The sequence below is a fragment of the Jaculus jaculus genome, chromosome 5, assembly GCF_020740685.1.
Source record: "Jaculus jaculus isolate mJacJac1 chromosome 5, mJacJac1.mat.Y.cur, whole genome shotgun sequence".
NCBI lineage: Eukaryota > Metazoa > Chordata > Mammalia > Rodentia > Dipodidae > Jaculus > Jaculus jaculus.
In genome coordinates, this window is record NC_059106.1 from 43,765,311 (window position 1) to 43,781,922 (window position 16,612).

Below are 16,612 nucleotides of genomic sequence, written 5' to 3' on the forward strand. Positions count from 1 at the left end.
CCTTCTATAGACTATGGCTCAGGTGACTAGATGTCACCTCATGTTGCCAAAGCTCATAAGACTCCTTCTTGGAGCTCAGTGATAGAATGCTTACGTAGCTTGAGGATAGGCCCCACTTAATCCCTCTCACTGCCAGATAAACCCTCTTCCTAGGTGCAGTGCACACCTGAATCCCAGCACTTGGGAGGCTGAGGTAGTCAGCCTGGACTACAACAGCAAGATCCTGTCTAAAAACAAAACAAGGAATGAGGAGATGGCTCGGTGGTTAAAGACACTTTCTTGCAAAGTCTGCTGGCCCAGGTTCAATTCCCCAGCACCCATGTAAAGCTGGACACAAAAAGTGATGCATGTGTCTGGTGTTTGCATGGTGACCCTGGAGCTTGGTGTGCTCCCTCCCCACACAAATTAAAAAAAAAAAAAAAAAAAGCTGGGTGTGGTGGCGCACACCTTTAATCTGTCTGGGAGCAGAGGAGGAGGATCACCATGAGTTCGAGGCCACCCTGAGACTACGATGTGAATTCCAGGTCAGCCTGAGCTACCGTGAGACCATACCTCGAAAAACCAAACCAAACCAAAACAAGCAAACAAAAAACAGGCTAGAGAGATGGCTTAGCTGTTTGCCTGCAAAGCCAAAGGACCTCGGTTCAATTCCCCAGGAACCATGTAAGCAGGATGCACAAGGTGGCACATGCATTTGGAGTTCATTTGCAGTGGGTAGAGGATCTGGCACACCTATTCTTTCTCTCTCTCTCAAATAAATTAAAAAAAAAACAAAAAACCACCAACACCACCAAACCAAAAAAAAAAAAAAATCCTCCCATTGGGCGTGGTGGCACATACCTTTAATCCCAGCACTTGGGAGGCAGAGGTAAGAGGATCGCTGAGTTCGAGGCCACCCTGAGACTACATAGTGAATTCCAGGTCAGCCTGAGCTAGAGTGAGACCCTACCTTGAAAAACCAAAAAGAAAGAAAACCATCACCACCACCATCTCTCTCTTTCAGGCAGATTAATGTTAGGGATCCTCTTCTTAGTGGCTTTAAAGAAGCTGCCTTGTGAGAGTCTTGGAAGAGGGTACAGAGCACAGGACCATGTGGACCTCTAGAAGCCGAGCCCAGGCCTGGACAACAGCCACCCAGAGGCCAGGTGCCCAAGTACAACTGCAAACGGATGAATTTTACCTCTCGCTCTTTGAGTGAGCTCAAAGAACCATCCCCAGGTGAGCTGATAGATAAGACCTCAGCTTTAGCTAAGACCTCGCTGACAGCCTTGGTAGGACTCAGGGAGGCTGTGCTGATGCTCTTGACCCACAGACTATGAGACAACACATGTGTTCTCAAAGCCACTGAGTTTGTGTGTCGGTTTCACAGCATTAGAAAGCATATGCAGTGATGACAACTCCTCCCCGTCATGCTAAGGCATCTTCATACACACGTCAGATCCCTCAGAGCTGCCCTGCAACTCTATAGTTGTGGCGGAGCCATGATGACCACAGACTGAGTCACACGCACTACAGGAAGCCAAGCCAGCTTGATCATGACCACACTTGCACTTAGTGACGTAACTTGCCTGGGTTTCAGTGTCCTCACAGGGAACAATGACAGGACAATATCAGGGACCTCACAGCACCGTTACAAGGACTGAATAGGAGCAATATTCTCAATATGCTTGCCACATTATCTGCACACTGTAGGAGATCAATAAATGGTGATTATTTTTGCATACTAAGTTGATCCTCTGATTATCTTGATCAAACTATGAAGCCCATGAGAGCAGAGGCAAAGTATTGCTTTTATGCCCTGAGCACACAGCCTTGGACATAGGCGGATGGAGTATTTGGGAACCAGTGGCCCCTCTCCTGGCAACCCTGAGAGGGGAATGATTTCTCCCAAGATGAAAACTCTGGGTTGAGAGATGAAACATCCTTACCCAGCATCACCCAGGAAACGACGGGTGCGGCCGGGACTATCTCCCTCCCAGATGGTGTTCTTTACATCTAAATACAACTTCAAGCAAAGTTAATTTGACACACATTTAAGGAGAAGCCAAAGTGTTAGCCTCCTGTACAGTAATTAGGCTTAAATGGAAACAATTCACACAAATGAGCATAATTAGCGGCGTGTGTACGCTGTCGAAGTGTGTGTTTCTGGCAGCCTTGGGGAGAAGGTGTGATTCTTCAGTGAAGAAGTGGAAGAGGTCGGGAAGAGTTTGCCTATTTCCCTCTTCCCCCTTCTTTGTTTTTTCTCTTTTGAAGCAGGGTCTCGTTTTAGCCCATGTTGACTTGGACATCATTATGTAGTCTCAGGGTGTCCTCAAACTCACAGCGATTCTCCTACCTGCCTCCCAAGTGCTGGGATTCAAGGCGTGCGCCACCACACTGGCATCCCCCCCGTTTTAGTTCCGTGTGGAATGATGTGGTTTATGAGCAGCTCCAAGGGAACGGAAGATTCTCTCTACTGGGGGTTAAATAGCTTCTTCCCCCTGCAGTACGAGAACTTGAACCCAGGGCTTTAGACGCACCAGACAAGCATGCTACCACCAAACTACTGCCTGAGCCTGCTGAATAGCTTTGAAGAGCACAAGAAAGTCCTTAACAGATTGTGGGGGCTTCAACGTGGGGGCTTCTGCACAGCCATGGGCCCCATCAGGCAGCTGGGTTAGTGGGAAACGGATCTCATGTCTGAGACCAAAAAGCATGGGGCCAAACATCAGTGCTTGTATTTTGGACTTGTGCCACCAGCTCCCTGAAGACCACTGTAGCTGCATCAAGGGCAGGATCCTGGCACATTACATGTGGCATGCCTCTAAGTGCCTGCCCCTCAGTGCAGTGCACTGCGGGTCTTCACTCCCAGCTACCCACGAGTCGGAGGCAGGAGGATGGAAAGTCTGAGGCCCACCTGTGCTAGAGAGGGAGTACAAAGCCAGCCTAGGCAATTTAGGAAGACAAAGTGACAAAAAAATTAGCCAGGTATGGTAACACACACATATAATCCCAGCACTCAGGAAGCTGAAGCCGGAGGATTGCCATGAGTTCCAGGCCAGCCTGGGCTACAGAGTAAGAATGTAAATAAAACAACAGTATCAAAATAAAAAAGTAAAAAGAGCTGGGGGTGGCGGCGTACACCTTTGATCTCGGCACTAGGGCGGCAGAGGTAGGACGATCGCTGTGAGTTCAAGGCCACCCTGAGACTACTTAGTGAATTCCAGGTCAGCCTGGGTTAAAGCAAGACCCTACCTCAAAAAAACCAAATAAACAAATAAATAAGGTAAAAAGAAGGATAAGGGTATTGCTCCATGGTCAGTGGTAAAGCACTCTCTCTCATCTGCTTGGGGATTGGGGTAGAAGCCTCCCTGGTTCATCCTTGTGATCCTGGAGGAGGGACTGGGTGAGGGTGGTGGGTCACTGTGATCAAGGATTTTAAACTTACTTCACTCCCTCACTAATGGTGGGTTCCAAAAGATTGGGGTGAAGTGATCGTGGCAGTCCTACCCATTGTCACTTCAAGTGCACTTTAATTAATAATGTTGCAAAATGAAGTCATATCCTCAGAGGATACTTGAGGCCAGGATGATGAATCAAGCCAGGGTTAGGAATCAACTTGGCTCAACAAGTCAACTAACATGGGGCTGCGAATCTGAGCACCCAATCCTACTCCCTTTCCCCGTCACTGCTGTGCCAGCTCTTTCTCCTCTGCCACTGTTTCGTCTGCTGGGCACTGAAACTCAACTGTCCTGGACGGAAGAGGGTGAATGCAGGGCAAAAGCTTCCCTCTTGTGCACTCCTGGCCAGGTACCACCTGCCCGTCCTGGGTACCATGACCCATGGCCAGGGACAAGGGAGCAGGGTAGATTCAAAGTGGGGCATACTTCAATGGGGCTGGGGGTGTAGCTCAGGGGTGGGGTACTTGCTTTGCATGTGTGACATCCTGGGCTCCATTCCCAGCATTCCCCACCCACCAAAGGATCTCTTTATACAGGCCCTTCTTTGTTTTGTTTTTGCATCAACTCAGAGCATTTTGTTTCATTTAAATATTTGCAATAATAGTTCATTAAAAGAATGAAAACATTAATATTTAGGAAGGGGAACAAAGGTATATTTACAATGCAAAAAAATCAAACAAACAAGCAAAAAAAAAAAAAACCCAAAAAACAAAAAAAACAACTCTCCAGGTCTGGGGAGATGGTTCAGTGGTTAAAAGTACTTGCTTGCAAAACCTGTTGGCCTGGGATCAATTCTTCAGCCATATCACCCACATAAAACCGGCATCTCTCTCTCTCTCTCTCTCTCTCTCTCATGCACACACACACACACACCTAAATTAAAAAAACAAAAACTGGAGCGAGGCATGGTAGTACATGCATTTAATCCCAGCACTTGGGAGGCAGAGGTAGGAGGATTGCCATGAGTTTGAGGCCACCCTAAGACTACATAGTGAATGAATTCCAGGTCAGCCTAGGCTAGAGCGAGACCCTACCTTGAAAAAAAAATGGGCTGGAGGGGTGGCTTAGCAGTTAAGGCAGTTGCCTGCAAAGCCAAAGGACCCAGGTTCAATTCCCCAGGACCCACATAAGTCAGATGCACAAGGTGGCGCATGCATCTGGAGTTCGTTTGCAGTGGCTGGAGGCCTTGGCGTGCCCATTCTCTCTCTGCCTCTCTCTCTCAAATAAATAAAAATAAAGTGAAAAAAAAAAAGGCAAAACAAAAAAAGTTTTAAAAAGAAATCTAACTCATTTTGAAAGAAAAAAAAAACCTAACAACCCCCCTAAATCTCCTCAAGCCCACTGAAACAGACTCCTCTGATCTAGAAGTATTACATATCAGCAAGCAAAGTGCTTGCCATGGGTCCTCCTGATGCCTGACAGCTTCCTGCTCCCAGTCTTTCTTTGTGTTTGTTTATTTTTTCCCTGGAGAAAGGGTTCCAGGTTTCATGTAGCCCAGTCTGGCTTCCAACATTATGTAGCTGAGGATGACCTTGATTTTTTTCTTTCTCCCCCCTCCTTTTTTTTTTGAGGCAGGGTCTCGCTCTAGCTCCAGTTGACCTGGAACTCACTTCTGTAGCCCAGGCTGCTCTTGACTCTACAGCAATTCATATTCAGCTTTCAGATTACAGGCATGAGCTACCATGCCTTGTTTCTTGAATTTCTGATCCTCCTGTCTCCAGCTCCTAAGTGCTGGCATTACAGACATGTGGCACCATGCCTGGCTGATGCAGTGCTAGGGACCGCGCTGGACAGGAACTACTGCCTGAGCTCCATCCCCAGCCCAGGGCCTTATTATTTTATACCTCAACGCTACGCAGAATGTACAAACATAAGCCCAATTTATCTTCTCCCTCCCTTTCATTTATTTAAAAAATATTTTTATTTATTTATTTGACAGAGAGGGGAGAGGAAAAGCTGGAGAGAATGGGTGTGCTGGGACCTCTTGCCACTGCAAATGAAATGCTGCAAACACAGGTGCCACGTCATACGTCTGGCTTATGTGAGTGCTGGGGAATGAACCCAGGGCTGGCAGGCTTCGTAAGCAAGTGGCTTTAACAGCTGAGCTATCTTCCCAGCCTGCTTCCTTCTTTTAAAAGACCGGGGCGGGGGGGATGTCCTTACTCTGTAAATTCCCTATATATTATAGGCTGGACCTGAACTCTAGCCTAGGCCCCAGCCTCCCGAGTGGTAGGGTTTAAGGGCAGGGACCCCTATGCCGGGCTCATAAACACAATTTCACAGACGAAGAGGTCAAAACCCAAGAGGGTTGGGCTGCAGAGATGGCTTAGCGGTTAAGTGCTTGCCTCTGAAGCCTGGAGTTCATTTGCAAGTGGCTGGAGGCCCTGATGCACCCATTCTCTCTCTGTCTATCTGCCTCTTTCTCTCTCTGTCTGTTGCTCTCCAATAAATAAATAAAAATAAAAATAAACAAAATTTCCTTTCCCTTAAAAGAGCCTAAATTCTGTTTAAAAAAAAAAAAAACCCAAGAGGGTCATTTTCTACTTCCAAATTCACAGCTGGTAACAGGGGACAGGAAGGCCTTTGACTCCAAAGTCATGTCCTGACTGCAATGCTGGGGCCTTCAAGGGAACCTGAGAGAATGCTATGGGTGCAGGAAAAGGAGCCATACCAAGTGTGTCAGTTACCCGCATGGCTCCACGCCTCCAAGCTTGCAGATCTGCTGAGCCCTGGGCAGCTGCAGCTTCGGGCTGAGCTCTGGGGAGAAGGGGTCTTCAATGAAGCCATGGCAAGCTTCACGGCTGGGGTCTGACCTCTTCCCTCTGTCCATCTGATATATTTGTTTGTGTGCGCACATGCCAGGGCCTTTCGCAAAGGAACTCCAGATGCATCTGGCTTTACATGGGTACTTGGGGAATAGAACTCAGGCCAGCAGGCTTTGCAAGAAAGTGCCTTTAACCACAGAGCCATCTCCGCAGCCCTTTCTATCTGATATTGCAAAATCATCTCCAGCCCCACCAGCTTTCTTGCAATTTCTCAAACACACATGCTGACTCTTCTGCCTGCAAAGCTCTTCCCCTCCTCGTAGTCACTTGTCTTTAATGACACACTGCCCATAGCAAGGACTCTGCAAACATTTGTTGAATTTCTTTCTTTTTCTAGGCAGGGTCTCACTCTAGCCCAGGCTGGCCTTGAACTCACTCTGTAGTCCAGGCTGGCCTTGAATTTATGGTAATCTTCTTATCTTAGCCTCCCGAGTGCTGGGACGAAAGGCATGCACAGCTATGCCAGGCTATGCCTGGCTATTTTCTTATGCATCTATGTGATCTCCTTGAATCAAAGGTTGTATGTCCCATAAACTAGGGCAGCCTCTTTTCACCCTGGCATCTCCTATACCTCCCGGCCCAGGAGCCAGTTACAAAGGCAGTGCAAGACAGCAACAGAGTAATATATCAATGGGAAGTGCTGCCCAGATGTTAAGACAAGAGGACCCAGGGGTCCAGCGTGGTTTAGCAGTAATGGCTGATGATTGGGGTGAGGAGTAAACATGAGATTCTCAGGGACTGAGTAGATAGATGGCTCAGTAGTTAAAGGTGCAAAGCTGGACAGTATGTGTGTACACACGTGCACCCCCCCCCACACACATACATATATCCAAACAAAGAAAAAATAATTAGGTTTTTTTAGTATTTTGAGGTAGGGTCTCATTCTAGCCCAGGCTGACCTGGAATTCACTATGTAGTCTCAGGGTGGCCTTGAACTCATGGTGATACTCCTACCTCTGCCTCTTGAGTGCTGGGATTAAAGGCATGCGCCACCATACCTGGTGTAAAATTTCTTTTTTTAAAATTATATAACTATTTCTTAACAAATGAAATGATACCTTTACATCACAAACACACATATAGGATCTTACATAATAAACACCAGGCATTCTTTCAAAAGAAAATCATATGCTGTTAACCAACTCCCCTTCCCTCTAACAGGCAATGCCTCATCCTTGTCCTAAAAGATGGTTAGGCAGTATTTATGAGAAATAACATCAAGGCACTTATTCTAATCAAAAATACATACTATATTGGGCTGAAGAGATGACTTAGCAGTTAAGCGCTTGCCTGTGAAGCCTAAGGACCTCAGTTCGAGGCTCGATTCCCCAGGACCCACGTTAGCCAGATGCACAAGGGGGCTCATGCATCTGGAGTTCATTTGCAGTGGCTGGAGGCCCTGGCATGCCCATTCTCTCTCTCTCTCTCTCTGCCTCTTTCTCACTCTGTCACTTTCAAATAAATAAATAAAAATAAACAAAAAATTTTAAAAAGTACATACTATAAAACATGCATCCTGGGCTGGAGAGATGGCTTAGCGGTTAAGCGCTTGCCTGTGAAGCCTAAGGACCCCGGTTCGAGGCTCGGTTCCCCAGGTCCCACGTTAGCCAGATGCACAAGGGGGCACACGCGTCTGGAGTTCGTTTGCAATGGCTGGAAGCCCTGGCGCGCCCATCCTCTCTCTTTCCCTCTATGTGTCTTTCTCTCTATGTCTGTCGCTCTCAAATAAATAAATAAAAAATGAACCAAAAAACTTTAAAAAAAAAAAAACATGCATCCTAAAGTTGTCAACCTTAATAAAAGAGAAGCAACACTATTATCCACCCTTCCTTTTTTGGCAAATAAAGACTGAAATCTAAGTTCATTTACATGTCTCCCTGATAGTGTCTTGATTTGTACACAAAAGTACACAGAGGGAAAAAGAAAGCCAGTTTGGAATGTTCACACCCATTTCTAAGAAAAAGAAGCCATGGGGCAGCATTAGCACTCAAACCATAATTCCCCAGTTGACTTGCATTGAAAAGGAAAGAGCTATTTAATTTTGTGTGACTTACTAGGGAACGGGGTATGGAGTGGGGAAAACTTCCCCAAAATAAGTTTACTAAACTCTAGTTAAAAAGGACCCTTACAGCCCAGGCTGCTTATCACAGACTTATAAACATAGCATCTTTTTTTTTTTTTTTTTTCAGTTTTTCGAGGTAGGGTCTCACTCTAGCCCAGGCTGACTTGGAATTCACTATGTAGTCTCAGGGTGGCCTTGAACTCATGGTGATACTCCTACCTCTGCCTCTCGAGTGCTGGGATTAAAGGCATGCGCCACCACGCTCAGCTATATAAAATTTCTTTAAAAATGTGAATCTAGAGGTGGTGGAAAGACTAAAAAGCCAAAGGAAGGGTAGGACTCCTTACAACGTGCTCCTCCAGACACAAAATGGCCTGGATATCCATGACCTCACAGTGCCTGACACTACCTACACAAGACCATCTAATAGGAGGAAAAGATCATGACATCAAAATAAAAGAGAGACTGATTGAGAGGGGGAGGGGATATGATGGAGAGTGGAGTTTCGAACAGGAAAGTGGGGGTGAGGGAGGGAATTATCATGGGATATTGTTTACAATTATGGAAGTAGTCAATAAAAAAAAACAAAATAAATAAAAAATTTAAAAAATGTGGACCTCACGGCTACAAGCCTGCTAGCCAGGGATCCTTGAGGCTGGAGAAAGTGAGATTGGCAGAGAAAAATAGCGCTGGGGGGTGGGGGGTGGGAGGGGATCCTCAGGTTGGGGATACTTAGGAGAAAGGCCACTCACTAACTAACACCTGGGGCAGCTGATGCAGTCAGCTCAGCACATCATCTGATCGTGGCCCAGCAGCTCCTGCTGCTGGATGGGCCTTCGAGGTTCATGCTGCCAAGTGCGGATGCCTCCCTTCTTCCCCAGCACAGCCACTGGCCAATACTGCACAGCACTGTGCCTCAGAGAGCGGCTATTTGTCCCAAAGGTCTGTCAAAACAGCAGGCAGAAAGCTGGGTGTGGTGGCGCATGCCTTTAATCCTAGCACTTGGGAGGCAGAAATAGGAGAATCACTGTGAGGTCAAGGCCAGCCTGAGACTACATAGTGAATTCCAGATCAGCCTGGGCTAGAGTGAGACCCTACCTTGAAAAACCAATAACAATAATAATAATAATAATAAATAATTTTTAAAAACCCTGAAGGCAGAGGCAGAACAGGCCCCACATAACTTAACTTTGGGCCACTCTTTGGCCCCTCGATATGACGTTTTCTGCAGGAAGACCAGTCAGTCTCTAGGCTCAGCTCAGGAGCCCAAGCTTGGATAGGTCACAGGCCACAAGAGAATCAGAATTCTCTCAGCAGAGCTCTTACCAAACATGGAGGTGGGGGAGGCAGGACAGCATGTCCTATGGGTACTGCCAGGTGTGCCACCTTATTTAGGAGAGGTGGCATCAGTAGGGCAGGAGGAACAGGGAGCCCCAAGCACCAGCACCCTCCCTGGCCGGTTCTATCCAGACTGGCAACTCCCCCATTGAGCGGTGCTCAGGCCAGTGGGGACAATCATGCACACATTGGGGACTGGGAGGCTGAAGCAGGAGGATTACCTAAGTTCAAGGCCAGCCTAGGCTACATAGCAAGACGTTGTCTCGCAAAACAGCTACTCAAAAAAAAAAAAAATCCCGCAAGTCCACATTAGACTTAACCTAATACAGAACACGATTCGAGTGACCCAAACACTTTTCCTGCCTAATAAAATTCGTATCACAAATCTCAGGGTGGTGAGGAGCACAGGGAGAACCCGAGTCCTTGCTTCCCACTCCAAGAGCAGCCAGACTTCTTCACAAAGAACCAGCCCACCCAGTCCCCCAAAGACATCCCTTCTCTCCTGAGATGATGAAATCAAAGAGCATTTTGTTGCTTCTTGGAAATGCTTCCCCTTCCAAGGGCTGCACCACAGAGCGCGTTTTCTGTTAGGATGACTCAAGTTCTAGGCCTAGTACCCGTCACCCCTGCGAACTTTCCAGAGCCAGGAACATCAGCCCAGCGTTTACCTGAGTTTACCTTCGGGCGCGGCAAGCAGGTGTGCAGCCTCAGTGCAGGGGGGGTGGGGGGGTGGCGGGGATGCCCTCCTTGCTGCCAGGCTCCAGCAACGTTTCCAAATGCCCCCGATGTGCGTAGTCACCGACAGTCCGGCTCAAACAAGCCCAGGCAAGCCCAGGCAGAGTCCCTGCTCGGTCCTCCTCCTGCCGGCTCCACAAGGCTCCAGGGCCGCAGAGTCTCTCCAGCCCGGGATCCCGGCAGCGGGCTCACTCCAGACCCGTCCGTACCACGATGGCATCTCCTCCATCTGAAACAACACGGGACCAGGTGGGCAAGGGCGGGGTGGGGGAGGGTGGCACCGGCGAGTCACGCTGGCCTAGGTCCCGGGAAGTGGCCGGGCCGGGGGTACACAGTGGGTACCAGCCCCGGGCCCCCAGCGTCTCCGGCACCGCGCGCGCAGCGTTCGCGCCGCGTTCCTCGCCCTGCCCAGTCCCGGTGCGCGCCTCCCCGGAGCCCGTGTCCCGCCCTCCCCAGCCCCTCGCGAAGGGACCGGAGCTCGGGTGGGCTTGCAAAAAGCAAACGGAAGCCACGGGGACGCTCACTCGTTGCAATGCTCAGCCCGAGGGGTCTCGACGAGGGAAGAAGGTAGAAATCGCGAAGAGTCCATCGGGCGACATTGCCAGCTCAAGATAGTTCAGAGAGTCCACAGCAGACTCGGATTGAAGGCAAAGGCAAAGGACTCTAGTCACTGCCACTGGCACCACCACCCCCGTCTCCGCGGCCCGGCGGCCCGCCCCAACTCACCTCTGAGTTCCGGCACGGCGGGGCGCAGGGTGACTGCTCGGCGCGCGCCCGGCTCGAGGCTCGGCCGGGCTGGGCGATCCGGTCCCCGCGGGGACGGCGGACGGGGACAGTGCGTGGCGCTGGGGAGCCAGGGCGCAGGGCAGGGAGACCGTGCGCGGGGCAGGGCTTGGCTCAGCTGGAGTGCGGGGCGAAGGCTTCCGTCGCCTTAAAGGTTCGGGAGACACTCCGACGTTGCTAGGGCGTCGGGAGCTGAAAGGGAGGAGTCAGGACAGCCAGGCAGGCTCGCGCCTCCCAGTTCTCACTGTTTCTTGGCTGTCCTGTGCCAGTGACACGCCCAGGACCCCCTTCGGGTTGGTGGGGAGGCACGTGGTAGGCACTCCTGAGGACCGCTGCTGCCCCCTTCTCCACTGGGCGGGTCTACCTATCTATCATTCTGCTCCCAACCATTTTGGAGCCCATCCAGTCTGACGCTAGGACCTTTCTCCAGTGACAAGCTGCCCTGGGGCCCTGGTACTGAAACCACAGGTTTCCTGTTGCAAGAGTTTCTGCCTTTGTATGGTTACAGTACAGAAACCCCTCACGAGCGGCAGACCTTCCTTGCAGCCTCCCCCCAGACTTACCCGTAGTCACGCACACTCTCCTCCCAGCCGCCACCCCACCCCAAATGCACACATCTTGAACTTACACTTCAGCAGGGCTCGATAAACACAGAGCACAATACTGATGGCCAAAGCCATTCTTGGACACACCAGGCAAAAGCTCCTGGAAGAGAAAATGGGAGACTCCATTCCTCCTGCACGGGAGAATGCGGGGAGGGAAGATGAGGAGGTGCGCACTGTCCAGATGTGCGGGATAGTTGTGAGCTGCCCCCCCCCCATCTCTGAGAGGAGGAGGCTGAGCTCTCCAGAATCAGTTTGGTTCCCCAGACTTCTAGAGTCCCAGGGAGTGAGCCCCGAGCAGGTGAGTGAGACTCAACCGTGCCCCAGTGAATGGCTAGGTCAGCAGTGCAATTCCAGGAACCCGCTCTCGTACCCAGTAGCTTGACTTTGGAAGATCTTCCAAGGACCGCAAGACAAGACTGCTGGGCCCTGGAGGCATCACCGGGCAAAGGAAGAGACTGCTCCGTGGCCAGGGTTCCCATTCTGACTCACTGTGTCACCTTGAACAGTAATCACCACCCTAACGCCCCCCCCCCCACCCAATCCTGGCTGAGTGCTATTGAAGTCTTAGATTGCCAGGCATCGTCCTAACCCTCCCCTGGGGACTTCCTTCAGCTTTTCAAAGAGTCCTTTGAGATAAGCTCTGGTCCTGTCTTGTTTACATGTAAGGAAAAGAAGAACCAGAGAAGATACAAAACTTGGCTTTTGTCACAGGGAGGAAGAGTATGGAACTAGGACTCAAGTCCATGCCAGTCAGGTCCCCAGGTTGTCACTTGATGAGCACATGCCAGCTTGCCTCCACTTAGCGCATTGCTTCTGTTCTGAGCTGTGTCCTCAAACGTGCATAAAGGGTCGGCTAATAGTATAGATGCAATGAATATTGCGGAATGAAGGAATGAATGAAGAACCCTTCGGGGAGGAACTGTAAGGACTATAGCCGTCTGGTACTCAGTAGGTACCCTCCCTCCACACTCACCTGCTTATCTAATGAGTCTCTGGGCAGCACCCATTTGTCCAGAGCCATGAGGAAACCAGAAGCCCAGCCAGTAAGCCAAGGAGTACTACTGATCTCCAGTGGAGGGATCTTGTCTAAAGAGGAAAAGTGTCAAAGGAGGAAGAAAATGTTCTGGATTTAGATAATGGTGATGATTGCATCACTCTGCAAAGCCTCCTGACTTTGTACACTGGGGGTGGGTAGCTCAGTGGTAGGGCAAGTGTATGGGAGGCCATAGGTTCCACTTTCAGCCTCAAGAAAAGGAGGAACAAAAAGAAAAATAAAACACAAAACAAGGGCTGGAGGGATGGCTTAGTGGTTAAGGCGCTTGCCTGCGAAGCCTAAGGATCCAGGTTCGATTCTCCAGATCCCATGTAAGTCAGATGCACATGATGGCCCATGCATCTGGAGTTCATATGCAGTGGCTGGAGGCCCTGGCACACCCATTCTTTATCCTTCTCTCTCTCTCAAAAAAAAAAAAAAAAAAAAGCTAGGCACAGTGGCTCATACCTTTAATCCCAGCACTCAGGAGGCTGAAGTAGTGAGGTAACAGAATCACTGTGAGTTTGAGGCCACCTTGAGACTACATAGTCAATTAGTTCCAGGTCAGCCTTAGCTAGAGTAAGACCCTACCTTGGAAAACAAAAAAGAAGAACCTTGAGCGTGGTGGTGCACACCTTTAGTCCCAGCACTTGGGAGGCAGAGGTAGGAGGATCGCTGTGAGTTCAAGGCCACCCTGAGACCACATAGTGGATTCTAGGTCAGCCTGGGCTAGAGTGAGACCGTACCTTGTAAAAAAAAAAAAAAGAAAGAAAAAGAAAAAAGAAAGGGTGGAATATGGTGGCTCCAGTACTAGGGAGGCTGTGGTAGAATGATTTCTGTGAGTTCAAGGCCAACCTAATCTACAGAGTGAATTCCAGGTCAGCCTGGGTTAGAGTGAGTCTCTGTCCCTCGCCTCCAAAAAAAAAAAAAAGAAAAAGAAAAAAGAAAAGAAAAAAAATCGAAAAAGAAAAAGGGAAAACACAGAGGAACAAGGACTCCATTCCTATTCTTTTTTTTTTTTTTTTTTTTTGCTTGAAGCCAGGCATGGTGGTGCATGCCTTTTTTTTTTTTATAAATATTTTTTATTTATTTATTTGAGAGTGACAGACACAGGGAGAAAGACAGCGGGAGAGAGAGAGGATGGGCGCGCCAGGGCTTCCAGCCACTGCAAATGAACTCCAGACACGTGCGCCCCCTTGTGCATCTGGCTAATGTGGGACCTGGGGAACCGAGCCTCGAACCGGGGTCCTTTGGCTTCACAGGCAATCGCTTAACCGCTAAGCCATCTCTTCAGCCCTCCATTCCTATTCTTCCTTCCTGGCCCAACTCCAGCTGGTTCCTCCAAAGCCCACTTGCTCCCTAACCCAGTTCTCATCTACTTAGTAGGTGACAGAGATCAGGCACCCTCTGTCTGCAGCTGATTCTCCCAAAGCCTGAGTCAAGAAGCCAGAAAGCCTGTCTCTTCCACATCTACTGAAAGGACTTCAGTGCTTCAAACGGGACCCTGCCAAAGAAGGGAGTCTTGACAGAGGGGATTTCTTCACTGTGGTCCTGATATCACCGAACTGCTTGATGGGGCAACGGGCAGGCCAGTGTGCGGACTTGTGCCCGCACTTGTGGGTGGCATGTGGGGGTTGCTACAGAAAGCCCATCATGGCAAGTAATACTTTTCCAGGCCTCATTTCTGAATAAGAAGAATCAGTTTGACTTGGTGAAGAAGTCATCACCAGATTAAAAATAGCAAACAAATGTGAGTCGAAACACCGTACAAAAGGCAGGATGCCTTTCAGAGTGTGCGCCTCGCTGTGCCGACTGGACACTTTGACTCGCAGAGCCATAAGGGTCTGCTTATTTTCCAGCTCCTGCAGTTGGAATGTGGCCCGTGCATCAAGGACCGAAGATCACCTTATTCTAAGGCCATATCTGTTGGTCAGTAGATAGACAATTATCTCATCTGTAATCAGACACATTACATAAGCGCCATTTGTCAAGACTGTTCTGTGTCTTTTGGGCCTTACCAAATTGGCCCCTCGGCAGCGCTATAAAAGCCCTAGAAGGATGCCCATTGAGCAGGTAATAAGTGAGCCCCAGAGAAGCTTCTGTTAGCCCCACGACCTTGTCTAAGGTTACACAGGTTTGTCAACAGCAGACCTGGGATTTAGACCCCTGCTGGTCCAGACAGGCCGGGTAGTTCCTCACTCCTTAGGCTGCACAGCAAACGACACATCCACATCGACAAAGGTGGGAGACGTGGGTGGGGGGAACTCCTCCTCCCTTTTGACTGAACTGCACGGAAACTCCCTGCCCAGTGAGCCCAGAGAAATGGGGCATTGGCCCTGCGCATGTTGCAAAAATACATTCCATTTCTCCAGCTGAAGTAGAATTGGGCCAGATTCCCTTACATGCAAACCGACAAGGAGTCCAAGGATTGTAGTGGGATGGTTTCCCCTTCCAAGGATCCCACCCTCAAAGAAACCTAGCGGCACCCCAAGGTTGTCATCCTTGTGTAAGAGGGTAGTAACGAACCACATGTGGCTATCTGAGTTCATTGTATAAAATTTCAAATTCAGTTTCTCCTGTTAACCCTTGTGGCTAGAGGCTGGCATATCAGATAATGGCTCCAAAGTCTGTCGTCCTGAGCCAGGCATAGTGGTACATATCTATAATCCTAGCACTTGGGGGGTAGAGGCAGAAAGATCGGGAGTTTAAGGTCATTCTCAGTTACTTAGTGAGTTCGAGGCTAGCCTAGGCTACATGTGACCCTGTCTCAAAACACAAATGGGGGCTGGAGAGATAGCCCAGCAGAAAGATGCTTGCTTGTAGAGCCTGAGGGCCTGGGTTTGATCCCAAAGCACCCACATAAAGCCAGAGGCGCAAAGTGGCACATGCATCTGGAGTTCATTTGCAGTGGCAAGAGACCCTGGCGTACCCATTCTCTTTGTTCCTCTTACTCTCTCTCTCTGCTTGCAAATAAAATTTAAAAAACATATATAAGGCTGGAGAGATTGCACAGTGGTTAAGGAACTTGCCTGCAAAGGTTAATGACCCAGGTTCAATTCCCTAGTACCCATGTAAAGCCAGATGCACAAAATGGCACATGCATCTGAAGTTTGTTTGCAGTGGCTGGAGGCCCTGGTGTGTGCTTGCTCTCTCTCCCTCCATCCTCTCTCTGTCTCTCTCTACTTGTGAATAAATAATTTTTTTTTTTTGAGGTAGGGTCTTACTTAGCCCAGGCTGACCTGGAATTTACTGTGTAGTCTCAGGGTGGCCTTGAACTGAACTGACAGCAATCCTGCTACTTCTGCCTCCCAGGTGGCCATACCTGGCACCTTTATATATATATATATATAGACATACACACATGAGAGAGAGTTGGCGCACCAGGGCCTCCAGCCACTACAATTAAACTCAAGACATGTGCGCCACCTTGTGCACATGTGTGACCTTGCACACGTGTGTCACCTTGTGACACCTGGCTCATGTGGGACCTGCAGAGTTGAACATGGGTCCTTAGACTTCGCAGGAAAGTGCCTTAACTGCTAAGCCCAATAAAATATTTTAATTTTAAAAAACACACAAGGGCTGGAGAGATGGCTCAGCGGTGAAGGTGTTTTCCTGCAAAGCCAAAGGATCCTGGTTCAATTCTCCAGGACCCACGTAAGCCGGGTGCACAAGGGGGCACATGCATCTGAAGTTCGTCTGCAGTGGCTGGAGGCCCTGGCCTGCCTAATTTCTCTCTCTCAAATAAATCAATAAATAAAATATATTTAAAAACATACATATACATGCAC